Source organism: Vulpes vulpes, chromosome 4, assembly GCF_048418805.1.
Source record: "Vulpes vulpes isolate BD-2025 chromosome 4, VulVul3, whole genome shotgun sequence".
Taxonomy (NCBI): Eukaryota; Metazoa; Chordata; class Mammalia; order Carnivora; family Canidae; genus Vulpes; species Vulpes vulpes.
In genome coordinates, this window is record NC_132783.1 from 139,813,139 (window position 1) to 139,831,342 (window position 18,204).

Below are 18,204 nucleotides of genomic sequence, written 5' to 3' on the forward strand. Positions count from 1 at the left end.
ATAATTAAGTAGAGACCAAAATAGAATATGGAGGCCGCCTGGGTGGCTCAGGTGGTTAAGTGTCTGCCTTTGGCCCAGCTGGTGATCCCAGAATCCTGGGACCGAGCCCCTCAATGGGGGTCCTCCTTCTTCCTCTCCTGCATCCACCTGCTTGGGCGCTCTCTCTCTCTCTCTCTCTCTCTCTGTCAAATCAACAAATAAAATCTTAAAAACAAAACAAAATAGAACATGGAGCTAAGCTAATAGTGCAACTGATACAATTGATAGTTCTGCTTATGCTTTCAACACAGGTCTAGGAACCATTTGACCTCCTAACCCCTGTGGATATATCATTTACACACTTATCGATATACTTACTTATCTGAAAAGTGGGTTGTTTGACTTTCTAGCTATTACAAAAGGGGCTTCTAGGAATGATCTCATGCATTTTTTTTGAGGAAATACACTCATGTTTTTCTTTAGTTTATACCTAAAAATGGAATGGCTAGATCTATAGGGTATATGTATATCTAGCTTCTTTAGATACTTCCAGTTATCTAAAGTTGTTGCAAGACTTCACATTCCACCAGCAGAGGGTAAAATAAAAGTTAATAATTTTATTATACTCTAATGCCTCTACTATTTCCTTTCAGTGCCTTATGGGCCATAAAAAAATCCTTAATCAAGATCCCAAAGATATTCTCTTATGTTACCTTTTATAATTTTTGTTATTTAAATTCCATGTTTTGATTGGATTACATTTGGATGGTATTTTTGTAAATATTGTGAATTAGAAGTCAAGATGTGTATGTGTATATATACATTTGGATATCCAGCTGGCCCAGTGACTTTAGCAAATGACCATCCTTTCTGCTGCAGGACTGTGTGATATGTACACAAATGGGACTATTCTTGGACTCTCTTTCATTCCATTTGTTTATTTTTCTTCTTGTTTCAGCATCACATTGTTTTAGTTATTATAGTTTTATGATAATTATATCTAAAAACATATGTCCTCATATTTTTTCTTTAAATTGCTTCAGTTATTTTTGCTCTTTGTATTTCCGAAAATATTCAAAGTAACTTGTCAATTTGTCTCAAATGCAATTTTTAAAATTAATTCTCTTGATAATTACCTAAGTGTCCCTGATGTTGCCTTTTTGTTGTCATTCACTCTACTGCAGCTTTTCATGTTAGTGATGTTCAGTCTTTCTCTCAATCATATTGATCACAGGTAATTCTTTACATTTTCTCTTTTTTCTTTTAAACTAGATGAAAACAAAGTCTCCTCCCCACTTTAAAAATAACATCATAATAAATATTTAAATTTCTCGCTTTTTAATTTTTTTAAAAAAATCATTTATTTATTCATGAGAGAGATTGAGGGAGAGAGAGAGAGAGAGGCAGAGACACAGGCAGAGGGAGAAGGTGAACATTTGACATGGTATATAACATTTTCTCACTCTGTTGGCAACTTTTGCCAATGATCATGATTGCTATGGACTTGATAATTTTCAACGTGATGATATACATAGACATATATCGTCAAATCTGTATGAGATTTACAGAGGAGAAGAGCTAGTCATGTATTTCCATTCACTATCAAGAAAGAGAAAAGTATCCATGATATCCAGGCGATGACCTGATAGTTTTAGCGAGGGGCTGGCATTGCCGTGAGCTGACTTGGCACTCAGCAAGGCTTTGGTGTTTTCCTGTTGAACAGAAGCAATTTCACAGAACATTAAAAGTAGGCAAGGCAACTCTGACCACAATGGGCAGAGGTAAAAATAGCACTACTAAAAAAAAAAATAAATAAATAATAATAATAATAATAATAATAATAATAATAATAGAAATAGCACTACTATCTAATCATGTCTGATTTGGGGGGAAAATGACCATTTTTCAGGCCACAAAACACCAGACTACCCCTTCTCTCCTCTCATATGAGAGATTGTTGCTTCTTTCCCAATCATACTTGTGCCTTGGTCTTTCCCCCTTCTAAATAAGACTTATTAGAATTCTCAATCTTAGAATTACCCCCATATCCTGACAACATCTAATTCAGAGTAAAGTCTCACTCCATTAAACCCTCCCCACAATCACCTACACAAGCCCACATCCTATAAAATTTTACTAATAAATATATCATTTCTAATACTCATTTAATGAAAAACACCCCACCATTTCCCATGATGTGGTGGCTCCCTTAAGGCAACAAGAAATAACTCAACTTGTTTAACTATAGTTTTGTTCCTGATTGTCTTTGGCTGGAGTTATATTATAACTAATATAAAAGTCATGATTTGATTTCTTCACAAATATGAGAGAAAAAGAAATAAGAAAGCTTATTGGAGGAAATAATTTGTTTTGAAATTGAGAATTTATTTGTAATTTTTAATTACAGATTAATTAAACAAAGTAGACTGTTTATATTTACACACTTTAAAGTAATATTTGCATCAAAATGTGTATTGTTTCAAAGACTTAAGTGAATCAATGTTTAATGAAAATTTTTTCTGAACCCTAGTGATGAAAATATTAATGTGCTAAGTAAATAAAGGAATAAACATTTCATCGGGTTTTATTTGTTTAATAAACCTGCTTGCCCCTACCATGTTCGAAGTTTTAATCAGATGCAAATATTCACCTTTGAATATCTGCTACCCTGCGTCTCTAGAATAGACCATTTTACAAGAAACCGGGAAAATGCAAACATTAAATCGCAAATAAGATACAGTTTTTTTAAAAAGCTGCCTTTATGGGCATTACCTAATGTATGCATGCTCTCACATTAATATATTTTTTCAACACAAACAATTTTCATGGGATTTATGTGCATTATACTATTTATGAAGTTTAATATGATTGAACATAATAAAGGCATTTGCATTTCAACAGGATCCTTCAGTAGATTTTGTGCCAGGAAGCTTACATTGCTTTATAATTCATTTGCTTCTTAGCAGTCTCTGGACAGGATATTTCATGACCTGGCCTTATTGCTTGGCGGCATTTAACTCTCTCAGACACTACACATTTAAAGAATAAAAAGCCGACTGCCTTTATGATAGAAAGTATCTCTACATTTCTCAGTCTCTGCTGCATCATATAAATTTCTTTTTATAAATTTCTTTTACATTCTTTTATCATACACAAACACAACACTCAGTTATCTTGTCCTCACCACCCTGTGAACTTATTGTTCCAATTGCCCTACAATTCTGTTGTATAGACAAAAATCTTGATTTGTTAACATAAATTCACCCTCATTGCTTATATATTTTGCAACCAGCTACAAGCTAGATAAATTGAAACTTCATGTTCCAAGACCACTAATGACACCCTTGTTTTTTACCTTATTTGACCTCTCTACAGAATTTGATATTATAGATAATCTTCCTTTGTACTATAATCCATGTTCCCTGGTTTCTATGACTTAGCTTTTGCCTTCCTTTTTTTTTTTCTTGTGAGTTTTGCCCTTATTTCTCCTCTGTTAGATAATCTCCTTTTAATGATAAAGTTCTCAAAATCCGTAATTATCTCCCTTCCCTTTCCTCTTCATACTTTCCTCTAATTGGCATTCACTATTGCATGGCTTGAAAACCATCTGTCTTTTGATGACTCTCAACTATAAAGCTCTACTGCACACTTCACCTGGGAACCTTGGGATCAGATATTCAACTTTCTCATTAACAGCTCCATCTGACTACATTATAAACTTTTTCTAACATATCAATAGTAAACTCATGAGCTTCTAAAATAGTCTCTTGCCTAGCGTTCTCCATCCATGTAGAAGGCACCCCTTGTATCTCTGTCTTTATTCCTTGTTTCTATTAAACCATCAAATCCTGCTTATCTTCCATCCAAAATATATCATGAATATGCTTTTCTCTTTCCATTTCTTTGGCTAAAATCTTAGCAGAGCAACAATGTGTGTTGCAGCTAGGCTGCTGCAACACTTTCTAACACTTTCCTATTACTCTCCTTACAAACTGTAGTGGTTTGTAGTCACAGAATCCATTTCTCTCTTTTTTTCTAAAAAAGGGGGGGTTTCAAATTGTGCAAATTTAGAGGGATTAATACTAGCATCATTTAAGTTAGTCTACTTGGCTTAACAAAAATTAGTACATCACATTCCCGTAGGACAGGGTTGTTTAAAGGATCAGTCAATGAGAGCAATTGAGCAAATAAGAACCAGCAAGATACTATTCAGGGAATATGTTCAAACTGTAGAGGAACAGGATGAGTGATTTGTGTTTTCTGCAGGATGTTCTTCTATTCCTATTTTTATAGGACTTATTCTTGTACCATCTAGAAAGAAGAGTGGTCTTTACAAAATGAAAGAGAATTCACAGCGTTTGGGTGCTCAGAAGTCTTCAGTTCCTTCCCAGTAGACTGAGAATAAAACATAAGCCCTTTACTTTAGCTTTAAAGGTCATGAGGTCCAGATGAAGTCAGTACAAAAGTGCTAGCTGAAGCTAGGTAATAAATGGGTTTTGCTAAAGGAATGGTGACTTGTAGACTACAAAAATTCTTAAAACCATTAACATTAAAAATGTGGACATGGGAAGAAGAACATTCAGTACATCATACCATTACTTCCTGGTAAAATCCCATTGTAATGATAGAAAAAGTAACAAATAATTTCCTATCAACCTGACTGGGAAGGATGCCACAATACACCAGAAATATTAAGATATTTCTGGAATCTATCAAAGGGATGACATTTGATTGTTGAGTAAACAGAAGTGAGGAAATCAGAACTCAGTAGTAGAGGTGAATGAGTGAAAATCTGACAAGTATATTTGTTTGTTTGTTTGTTTTTAGAAATATAGAAAAACAATTTCCAAAAAGCAGAATTAGAACTGTGGTCAGGGTCAACTAGTAGGATAATTGGGGAAATACTTAGCAGGAGTAATATAGACCAATGACCTACGCCTGGCTGATAGTAGAATGGCTGCAACTTTTTCCTCTAGAATAAAATCCAATAAGCAGAAGAAATAGCTCTATTTAGCTAATGTTATGAGAACGATTTGTTGTAAGGATACCCTGCTCCAGGCATTTTGTTATGAAAATAAAATCTGGAAAAATGTCACATATAATGTCATGTGATACTGTGATGGACAAAGATCTTTGAAATCCAGAAGTAACCTCTCTAAAACGGAGACTAGACAGCCTGGCTATGAATCCCCAAACACTCACCGTGACCAAGACACCTATAGTCATCATCTGTGTTCACTCTGGAGGACAGTATTTTACATGAGTGAGAAATTGATGCAAGCAGCAGATACTGAGCAACTTTCAATATATTTCAATAAATAGAAATAAATAGTTTAGATTCATCAAATGTTGGCATAAAATGTTTGGCAAAGATTACTACGTTAGTTAGGCATCAAACTAGAAGAAAATCCGCAAAACAAACACACCGATAAATAGGGTTACCAATCGTTAAGAAATACTGCTTAAAATTAAAAGGGAGATAAGAGGGGAAAAACCTAATTTGCATTTTGGAAAATGTCACATGCATGTGAAAATAATAGTCTACCATATTGAATAAGGAAATAGGAAGCAAGAATTTTTAATAATTAAAAACAAAATTGACAAAATATAAGTATAAACCAATGAGAAGATTCACAATATAGCTGAAGAGTAGGTTGGTTAGATGCAAAAGCAAATTAAGGGATTCCTCTAAAAGAAAATTTAAAAAATTTACTCTACTTGTGTTCCGTTCCAACCATGCTTCCTTCTTTTAGTCCCCAATATTCAGACCCAGTTCTGCGGTCTGTGTTGGTAAATCAATTTTTTTAATTTTGTCTTGGATTTATTCTTTCTATTTTGACATATTATTTCTGGATGACTTGCTTACCTAAATCCAATTCATTGGGATCCAACACTAACACTTTGACATTTCAATAATACTTTATTCCCTTAGAAATCTTTTTTCGAAAAAGAATCAGTTAGTCAACCTGTCATCTGGAAATAAGTGGGCTCAGTGTTTGCAAGTTAACAACATCATCAATAGCTCAACGTCTCTCTGCTTGTTCTCTTGTCTTTAGTGTCTTGGCGCCTAATCCACCTGTTCATTGCTTGTGTTCACAAGCAACGGCTTTCATAGTCCCAAAACTATCATTACATTCACGATCGGAGGAGAGAAACACAGTGGCAGATGTGAAGTCTCCTGTCACACGTGTCTATTTTATGAGGGAGAACTTCCCTGTAAGCTTCCAGGAGAGTGTTCCTCTTATTTCATGGGCAGATGCCTGCCATTACCGTAGGAGCTAGCACCTTCTCCCTTGAAATCAAGGGGTCTTCAGTCAGCATTTAAAAATATACCAGAATTCTAGGAGGTGGAAGAATTTTTGTAGTTTGATAAGCATGGCCCAAAGATTGTAGCGTGAGTTCTCCAGTCGGGGGAAGTATAACCACAGTAAGGGTATATAGAATCTTTTTAAAAATCTTGGCAGTGAAATAGAGGACTGCAAGTTTGTGGAAATTGAAGGAGAGACGGTGTAAAAAAGACTCCACGTATGTAAGCTGCTGTTTATATCTGCACACACATATATACATATACTCACAGTTACTGCTATTGAGCCTTCATTAATGGGGTAACCCTGAGCATGGATGAGTGTTTGGGTTCAGTTGTTTCTCTCAACCTCCATATCTATGGACACAGTTGCTCTATTGGTTTCTCATCCACAAAATAACAACACACTGAATCTCTTTTAGTCCATGAAAAAAAAAAAAAAAAACACTGCCACAAAAGCATTAATAAACACTCCAAATTTCACAGAAGATCTTGAAAGATACATGTAGGACAAATTTTGCTTCATACACACAGTAAATAATTTAAAATACCTGGCAGGTATTTTTCTCCTCTTGCAGTGTCCCCTAGTTATGATTAAATGATGTCTCAGTTTGTCTGAAGAGTATTAATTTGCCCTAGTTTTTAAGAATAATTACTGAAAGTAACCTTTTCTACTCTTCAAGTGTCCTAGTTTAATTATGAAATTATATGCTTAGTCTACTACACCTGGGTCAAATAACTAGTTTTCAATCAGGAGGGAGATTCCCTTGAACTCACTGAGATTTCCTTTCTCCCCCACCTCCAGCTCAGTATTTTAAAATTTTCATATCTTTATTTACAAATGATCTCTCTTTTTAACTAAGCCTTGGGTTTGGTCACCACTCGTTTCCTAGGCATCATGTTCGACCACAGACTTATTAAAATCTGTTTTCAGCATTACCACAGTGGAGATTCTCACTTTAGAGAGAGAGACTTTCTAAAACATCACAAAATATCTCCAAACGTAAAAAAGGAAAGAAGGGAGGCAGAGAGAGAGGCAGAGAGAGAGAGACAGAAGGAGCAAATTGATACATTATATTTATTTATATTTTCCCAATACACATCTTTTTATCAGACATTGAAGTAACCTATATATATATATATATATATATATATATATATATTATTTTATTTATTTATTCATGAGAGACACAGAGGCAGAGACCCAGGCAGAGGGAGAAGCAGGCTCCATGCAGGGAGCCTGACGCAGGACTCGATCCCAGGTCTCCAGGATCATGCCCTGGGCTGAAGGTGGCACTAAACCACTTGGCCACCTGAGCTGCCCCAAAATATTTTTTTAAATGGCTCTATTGCTCATTTTTTTTTGCATGTTTTAGCCAGGTGCTCTGCATCCTCAACATTTCTAGCTTCTTTTTTAGTAGAGATTTATCTTTAATAAAAATTTTAAAGCTTTAAAACAATGATTTTCTACCAATAAAATAAATGTATGTATTTTCAAGTCACACTACATATTTAAAATAGATATTGGTTCACATTTTTATGTTTAGATTTGACATAACTATTAAACATGATAGTATCATTTAATTTTACTTTGACTCAGAGATATCAAATCCTATTATAGACAGCTTCTTTTTTTAAAATGTGAGAGGGCTTTTTTTACCAGTCACAAGCTAGTAAAAATTAATAATAATAATATCCGAGATTCATCTGTAAATCGTCTTTTTCCAGAAACAAAAAAATAAATTCACAATAAATTATTTTCTAAATGGTTAATTTAAGGATTTTGGAAAATATTATGTAAAACATAAAGACATACATCAACAGAAAATATATTATTATCAAACATTTGTCCCAAGATAATAGATATATGTACCTCTTGCATACACAAGAGAAAGAGTAAAATGAGCCTTATAATTTTATTTTAAGACCTTAATCTATTTTCTTTAACTCAATCACAAACATGGAGAAGGCCTAATTGATTTGGTCTATGTTTTTGCATAACACATTTGATTTCTATCCTCATCATTTGATATTGCAATAATATACAATAAGAATTGCTTGGTTGACAGCTAAAGAATAGGTTTGAAGCAAAAACACATGCATAAATATAACTGAAAATGGAAGGAATCAGTATTCAAAAACAGGGGCTGTCAAACAATTCCTTATAATGATTCCAATCAAGTGCAGTCCCTTAAATATTCCATTTAAAGTATACTTTGCTATTATAAAACACTCGCATAAAATAAGAAATAGAATTCCAAGTACAGTTCATGACATTTTTTATTCATGATAATCCTATCATTTCTTCACGGTATTTCAAATGCCATTACAATAATCCCTTAAATATTTTTTGCTTTTAGCTTCTTATAATATCTTGGTATACCAAGTGAAGAACAATTCAAACAAAGGACACTTTCTACTTTATGATTAGATGAGAAATTGAGTTTCAAATAGATTTTCCTGATGTATTCGTATATTTTTCTAGTTTTAAATTATATAATGTATTAAACTTTCTTTTCTTTTAGAAGTGAATTTTGAATGACACTATTTTTAATCATATCTCAACATGAATTCTCTTCTAAACTAGTTGACATTATTATTATTTTATTTCAAGCTTTGATTTCCCTTTCTTTTATTTGCTAAATGCCCTTTATATGCTTTGATCCTTTTTTGCCTATTATATACAGAACTTAGTCTTTTAACTTATCATCTCCCACCTGAATCCTCCACTTCATTATTATTCCATTTTTCTCTAATCTCTTTATCTCTAAATAAGCTGTTTTTCCACTCTTATGTTTTCAAAATGACATAAAAACACACATTTTTTTTTTATGGTAATGCCAAGAGAAAGATTTTAGTTAATACAAATTGTTTGGGTGTAGTTCCTACTATCATTAAAGATATTCCACAGCTACCATTGAATAACTGGTCATTTCAACTTAACAGATCCAAAAAAGGCATAATTTCTTCTTTCTTTATTGAATGATTTTTTTACTTGGTTAGTTGGATTAGTACATATAAATAACTGAAAAGAGTTTTTGCTGGCTATACACTGTATATAAAACATGCATAGAGAATGAGAGATAGAAAATATTAAATATATAGATTTATATATAATATTCACTAAATTAGCACTACTGTCTCATATATCAAATGGTATCATTTGAAATAGAATTATGCATTTGAGTATTAAAACACTTTAACAGAATTCAACTTTTTCTTTACAATTTAATATCAATATTGCCAGTTTCTATATTTTAATATTTTTGTAAAATAAGCTATCATAGTTTCTGCAGATTTTTTTTTAGCAAATTTTACTTACTTATATATTATGAAGACTGGTAGGTACTTATATTAGCATAATCAGTAATCCTACAGATGAAATTTAAGTATATGAGACATAATAGGAAAGAGATAGGAAAATGTCAAATTCTGTTACTAAAACCAAGGAATTGTTTCTTTAAAATACCAACAATATAATAGATCTCTGATAAGTGTAATGAAGGCTCAACTAAGGAATACACAAACCCATTATGAGTTAAAATGATAGTTGTAGGGATCCCTGGGTGGCGCAGCGGTTTGGCGCCTGCCTTTGGCCCAGGGCGCGATCCTGGAGACCCGGGATCGAATCCCACATCAGGCTCCCGGTGCATGGAGCCTGCTTCTCCCTCCGCCTGTGTCTCTGCCTCTCTCTCTCTCTCTCTCTGTGACTATCATAAAAAATTTAAAAAAAAATGATAGTTGTATATGGAGTAGGTTTATGTACACACAAACACAGATGTGCATTTGAAATACAATATAAATTTAATAATTCGGGATGAAAAATAATTTAATGAAATTAACTCAGAAGTCACAGAAAGTTTTAATAGTCCAAAATGTCATTGTAGGAATTAATAGATTCAAAGCTATGTCTCTCTTCAAATTCACTGAGTTCATCTGTTATCATATACATTTTTAAGGCATTCCACAAACCCTCATAAAAAATTAGTATAGCTACGAAAATAAAACAGAAAAGAAAGAAAAAGACATGACTGGAATCTGTCATCTACCTTATGAGTGAAGGTGGAAAAATCTACGTAAAGACCAGACAATCATACTGAGCTAAGTACATGGTTTATTAAGGCTATTCATTATTTCAACCCCATATATTATTCTCAGTAGATGACAAAAGTTGATTAAATTTGAAAATCTATTCCTGAATAAAGACGTAGAAAACTAAAAATAGAAGATATATTTCATAGATTTGCATTTCTAGGACTAGAATACATCTACAGAAAAATTATAGAGTTAAAGCTTTCTATTAATGTCAGGAAGATGAACAAGTCCTCACTGTGCAGTGTGTCTATTATTTAACACTTTGTAGTCAGTCTTAGAATGTCTGACAAATAAGTAAATAAAAGCATAAATGCTGAAAAGAGTAATAGTTATCAGGTTCTTTCTAAATATATTATTATACAACTTGAACATATCAGACTATAGGCTGCAAAATATTATACCTGATACTAAAGGTTGGTATATGACTTTAATACATATTCAATATAAAAATAAGCTTTTTAATATAACCTCATCAAACTAGAAGATTCTAGGTGAAAGGAAGATAATAACGTCCTTCACGAGACAGCAGCAATACTCTAGAGTAGCATATAGAGTAGCATATAGAGACATATATGCTTCACACATCAAAATCCTACGTCACTAAAGCAGTTATAATAAAAAAGGTTTCAATGAAACTGATTCTAATTTTTTTTCAAAAAAGGACAAAAATAATGAAACATGTATGAAATAAGAAATGACAGAATTGAATAGAGTAAAAGCCAAAAGTCTACATCCACCACATTCTAGCTTCTCCTGTCTAAACAACTGGCTCATATTATTCAATATCAATAGACTTTATTATAGATTCCATAAATAATACATAAAGAATACCCTAACAATAAAGCACTTTATTTCTCAGAAAGATAAACTCTCTATTGAATTTTGTAGTTTATTGAATAGTTTTTAAATTTTACCTGAAAACCTTTTTAGTTATTATTATTTTTTTTTTTAGCATTAAAGATAAACTTGAAGTGTCCTTTCCTGTCTTGCAGCCTCAGCCTGGACCCCTAATGTGTAGATAGATGGAGAGACAGAAGACCAGAGTCTCTCTCTCGCTCTATTAGTCTTTCTTTAGAGAGAAAAGAGGGATTATATTATGGAGTATTTTCACTTTTAATCCACATACTTTTAAAATTTTTGCAAATTTTGTTACCAAAACCCAAGTTCAGCTGGCCATCGATGGAAAGGCCATTACTCAAGAGACGAGTTTTAATTGGAAGGGGACAAGAACTTTATTCAGGAGGTCGGCAACCTGGGGTTTGACTCTTGTCCAAAAGCCAACTCCAAAGTTTCCTTCTGGCCCAGGAATCTTAAAGGGGTTTAGGGCAATTAGTCACTAAAAGGGAGCACAGTGATCTATATAATTTCTTGATTATGTGCAGACCTGTTGGTTCCAGCTACAGACGTTATCACAGTGCTCAGGGGTTGTGCCAAGGGGTCTGGTTCCTTAGTGCCCGGGGGTTGTGCAAGCGGTTTCTGTTTTGTGATATACAGAAGTGCTCTGTTTTTCCCAGGAAAGAGTGTAAGATCTATAAATACACAAGAAGAGGTTAGTTAACCCATCATTGCTAAAGCTAAAAGACCACTAGGTGAGCTGAATCGGCTTCAATAGTTCCATGGGCGTGAGATGCCTAAGAAAGTTTCCTTGTAAAAGTGCTGTCAGTAGAATTCAGGAATTAATGTGATTTTATGGCTCTGGGAAGCAGAAGACTTGCCTCTTTTTTTTTTTTCCTTTACCCCAAAGATTAAAAGTCCTATGCTAAAATCGTCTTACCTCTAAGGTACAATTCATAATCTGAGTATCAAGCATTAAATATTCTTTGTTTGTTTGTGACACTTTATTGATTCGAGCTCTAAATAGACTATTACATCCTCTGGATAGTCCAGATTTCAGAAACTAAATGGAACCACATTTATTTTCTGTTACTTTATAACAATTTACGAATATTTATCATAGCTGAACGTTAGAGTCACTTGGGTGACTTACAAAAAAGAAGGTAGATGCTGAGCAACACTGCCAGATTTTGTCTTTGGATGGACTTAGGCATGTATGTCATATTAAAAATTCACTGGATAATTCAAGTGTACAGACGGGTTTGAGAACTGCCTAGAATCAAGATCAACTGTCAGACACTTGAAATGAATATTTACCAGATAAAACAGATTTTCTATTCCATATCCAAACCTCGAGGAGACTAACCTGCGACCTGGCACTTCATCGAGGTTATTAAAAAAGAGGAAATATGAGTGAAGGTCTCTGAGCAACTCTGAATTCTTATAAAACTGTTGAAACAAAGAGCAACTTCAAGTAAGAGAGCTGTGCAGTAAAAAACAAAATTAATCACTTTGTTAAAACATTATTCTGATGGATGTCTTAAAATCTTTGTTGGTAGGCCCGAATTCTGGATTAATCGCAGCCTTGGGAATGCTATGATTTTCAGTCACGATTTTTCTGGTTCTAGGTATGAGAGGTAAATTTTGATGCTTATTGTTTTGGATATTATGTTAGGAGACAGTTGATCCTACTTGAATCTTTTATTTCATCAGGCGTTTGCCCTATTCGGGTTTAGGCCCACGTTTGCAGGCTGTAATTCCATTGACACAGTTGCGAGCTTAGCCCTTGCAGGAGTCTTCTGGTCTTTGTCCCTCTGGCTTGAGTGCAACCCCCTCTCCATCCTTCTGGTGCTGTCTGTTGGGGCAGAAGGCACCCCCCTGGGACTCCCAGGCTGGAGGGCGAGGAGGCCTTGGGCAGGATGTTTCTCTGTCCTCCTCTCCACACACGGTGCAGGCATTTCCAGGGTATCTTTGCTGAGCTGTTGGAGGAAGGCAACAGCTCTGTGAGCAGCTTTCTGCCACTTGGTGAGAGTCAGGAGATCCTCGCCCAGTTTGCGTTCTGCTCCGGGGTGGAGGTGCACCAGGAGATGCCTGCCCTGATGGAGGCCTGGGAGGTGCTCAGATCAGTTCTGCTGTGGTCACACATGTGGGTGGGTCGGTCTGCTGGCTCACTGGTGTGTCACTGCCACTGGGTGGGGGCAGCAAGTGAATCTTAACCAGGTCTCCACTGAACTTAGCCTTCCTTAGTCGTTTGGTCAGAGAGCAGACTTTTCTCTCTTTCTCTCTCTCTTTCTGGGTGTTTCCAATGCCTTTGGCCATTTTGGGTAATAACACAATTCCAGAGATCTCTCTGAAATATACATCTTCAAGACTGAAGGGCTCTAGCCGGTCTATCTTCTTTCTACCTTGCAGAGCAACTTTGTGATTGTTTGTGGACTCAGTTCCGAAGTATTTTGTTGTATTTAGAGGCTAGGAGAAGAAAAGAATGAGTTTATACTGTCTTATGTGGAACCAGAAGTATGCAAATGAAAATCTTTTTTTTTTTTTTTGTCAGTGGAATTACTATAAAAATTAGGCCCTTAAGAACTAATAATAGCTAGAGAGGGAAAAATCTCTATTAACAATAAAATCTACACTCTCCTGCAATTAGCTCTACATTTTGTTACCAATTAAATGGTGGAGATCCATAGCTCCATCCAATTTATCCTGAATTTACCCTTTTCTATTTTCAAAATACTGGATCATGTACCAAACGAATATTTTTAAGTTCTCTGGCTCTTTTTCCATGGTTTCAGTTAATTTCAATTTCTTTCCCCAAAATACCTCTCTCTCTTTTTCTTTGAATATGGTGTCCTCCCTCTTACTAGATTCATGTTTATTTAATAAAATTACTTGTTACTATTCTGTAGTTTACTTCTTGTACCTAATATAATAATACTTAGTACTTATAATGTTAATTATTTAATACTACAAATATTCTATGATTGATTCAAACTTAAAATTAAAAAATAAACACTCAACTTGGGATGCTCGGGTGGCTCAGCGTTTTAGCGCCTGCCTTCCACCCAGGGTGTGACCCTGGAGACCCGGGATCGAGTCCCACATTGGGCTCCCTGCATGGAGCCTGCTTCTCCCTCTGCCTGTGTCTCTGCTTCTCTCTGTGTCTCTCATGAATAAATAAATAAAATATTAAAAAAAACTCAACTGTTTTGATATAATCAAATCAAATAATTTAGAATAATATTCAAACTATTAGGAAAATAATTCTTAAAATAACGGGTTTTTTCTACTATTAAATAGACCTATAATTTTAATTAATTATTAGAGCCATAGAAATGTAAAAGTAAAGTCAAGTCTGTATTCATCTAATTGACATGTTCTAGTAGAAATATTTACCATAAGGTCAAAAGTATTATAATTCATTGGCTGAATTTATTCAAAGAAGTTTTCTATTTGTCAGGATTTAAGGAACTTTGTGAAATATATAGTCATTAATGATAAATTATTTAGTAGGATGCAGAGTAAGCAAATAAAAAGTGTAGACCTCAATAGTTTTCCAGTCAGCTATTCTTGGACAAGCATTTATGATTCAAACATTTACGATTTAAACACATTTTTTTTATAATCCACATAGAGAAAATTATAGAATATACTTAAGTTATTTTGTGATTATGCAAAAAACTCTACATAACTGTAAAATTTAATGAGTGTGCATGATCAAACAATTAAAATTTTCTTTCAGAGACATATGGTACATAAGTTAGAAACGTAACATGTATGGTGGCTACTGTTTATTACTACACAGAATGAAGTAGAAATAGTATTCTCCTAAGAATTCTAAAATACGGCTAATTCTAAAGTAATGCATCATGGACTGCTGAATAAGAGGAGCTCTAATCTACAATATGTTTCCTTATTTCTCCGTATACCTCTTACAAATAACTGCTTTAGCTCTTTATTAAAAAGTGCTCTTCTAACAATAATTATATAGTTTAAATAGAATTTATTTAGGGATATTACATTTTTAGAATACATTTTACATATTTCTTTTATGCTATGTGGAAAATTGATAACTATATATCACAATTAAAGATTATAGAGGAATAAAGGTTTCAAGGGAGTTAAAGAAATTAGCAAACTGTTAACTTTTCTCTTTGTGTTGAAGTAGAATTAAATATTATGTTATGGTGTCAAAAGTTTGATTATTTAAAAAGACACCTGATGCATTCCTGTCACTGTGCAAAATATTTAAAAAATTGCTGATAAAAATAAAGATTGACGCTTATATTAATTGTGCTATACTTGGTATTTTCAGTTACTCTGGAACTGAGCTGTATTTGACATTTCATTAAGTTTTTAACTCTGCAAAAAACAATTCTCAGTACTAAGAATAGATAACAGATGACGAGTTTTATCTCTAGAAATATTGTAATAATGAGTGTTTTTTGGATAGAAATACATGACATAAAAATAAAAGTCAATATTCACCTGATTAAAAAATTACATAGAATCCATTCATTTTCATTTTGCAAGTAAAATTTATTTTGTTATTATTATTTTATCTTGTTTTGAAAGTTTCACTATGTAATAATAGTTAAGTATGATTAATGAGGATCAAACTACCCTTCTAAAGCCATAAAAAAAAAATAAAGCCATAAAAAAAAATATCTGAAGCAACTGTTTAAATCTAAAATCATAAAAAAATATCTGAAGCAACTGTTTTCAGAACTTGGAGGACAGAATCGAATCTTGGGGTAAGTTACACATATAAGTTGTACTATACAGAGGCTTGGGGGTTCACACAGCTGGTAGCCAGAGTGAAGACACCTCACTGACTATTCTATTTTTTTTTCCTCACTGACTATTCTAGAAATTCAGTTTAGACCCAAGAGTAGCTCTGCCTTAGTTCCTATTCCATACACACATTAAGAGCGACTCTACACAGGCCAACCGAAGACAAACAATAGATCAAGCTGACCTGCCAGTAAATTAGCTTACTGCAAGAGTAAAAGTCAACACTAAATCTACACACACGACAGTGTAGTATCCACAATTTCCAGTGTATGATAAATATGTAAATATATGGATAATAAATATATGAAGACATGGGACCATGTGTCCCATAACCAAAGGGGAAAATTCATAGATAATGAGCAGGTTATAATTACAAAAAAATATTTAAACCTATTAGCAAAGAGGATCAATGTAATGAGTGGAAGGATTGAGAATCTCACCAGAAAAATGGAAATTACGTAAGAAGGAATATAGGGGCACCTAGATGAGGATTCCCGTCACTCTTCCAGTGCATACCTGTTAAGCTGGGTTATGAGATTCTAATGTGGCCATTTATTTTCATCGATGTTTGTTTCAAAATATAGGAATGTATTCGACATACTTCTTGGATTTTTTTTCTTTAATTGGTTTCCCAATAGAAATTCTCCTAGTTCACACTTCATAGATTAGCCTCAGTTTTACATTATATTAATGTACCTTTAATTCAAAAGTTTAGGTAATAATGAATATTCACTCTTTTAAGATTTTATTTTGTCTTGATTTGATTTCTCTTTTCTCTTATGACAATTATGTCTTCAAATAGTTTGCATTTACCATGTTTCACTGTAAATTTTGTCGCCAATTAAATGAACATTTATTGATTCTAGATAGATAATATATTACATGATTTTGTCTTAATAATATAGCCGGTAGCGTTGTCCATAGGCAATGTTCTTCCACAGTAGCCATTTGTCAAGTGTGGCTTCTTGGTCACATTGTTGATTGAAGTGCTCAAAATGTGGCTACTGGCTATTTATAGAACATTTCCATTATCTCAAAACACTTTACTGGATGACAGTGGGCTCTACAGAATGTACATTTTTTTTTTTTTTTTACAAAGTCAAATACGACTTTGTTCTTATAATGTTTGGTTTTCCTTGCTTGTTTATAAAAAAAATTCCCCCGTGTAATATACGCCTAATGTTCTAAATGCCTTGTTGCATGTTGCATTTTCTTATGTTTTACACTCCAAATTTTAATCGCCTGCATTTATGAGGTATGAATTAAACATCTAATCATGCTTAAACTTTTTCCTCATCCAAATTAAAAATAAAATACTGTCAAGCAACAAGGCCCTATATACAATCAGTATGTTTTTTGAGTGTTCTATTGGTTTTCATTGATCTATTTGTCTGTTTCTGTACTGAAATCTTCTATTGGCATTGCCTTACAATATTTTTTCTCAATATCTGTTTTGGAATAGACCTAGTTATTATTTTCAACATATTTTAAAAATTGCTCTCAGATAATATTATTTCATATAGAGATTAAAGTCATAGTGCTCAATCCCCAAAGTATATTTCACCAGAATTCCATTTAGAAATATATGGTCTTAATATATTATATTTTGGAGAATTGATTTTTTTATCTTTGTATATTTTTTCTCTGAAGATTTGGTTCTGATCTTTTTTTCTATTTTTCTTTGGTTCTAATCTTGGTTTATATCTTTATTATTTACTGATATTATTTAATTATTAATTATTAAAACTTTATTCTTTTGTTCTTTTTCATTTCTACTTTTCTTCTCACCTTGAGCAATTGCAGCTCACCTGTTAACTGTTTTATAGTGTGATGTTTTCTTGTTCTTTGTTGAGGATGCTAAATCTTTTGTAGATCTCCTATATTTTACTCAACATTTTATCTCTTTAAGATGTATGTCCTTGATCTGAATCTCCTAAATAATCACCCCCTTATCTGGTTCTAAAGTTATTTTTTAAAGACTCCATGGTAATTTATCTCTGCTCATTCTGGAATGAGGCTGTTATTTGAGCAGCTGGACCCTACCATCTCTATTTTTTTTTCATAATCTTTATATTTTTAACTGTTCAGTGGGAGAACAAGATGGTGCTTAGTTTGCAATCTAATTATACTTCCTAAATCTCAGATGGACTTTTCATATACTAAGTAGATTAAACAACAGAAATTTGTTTTCTTACAGT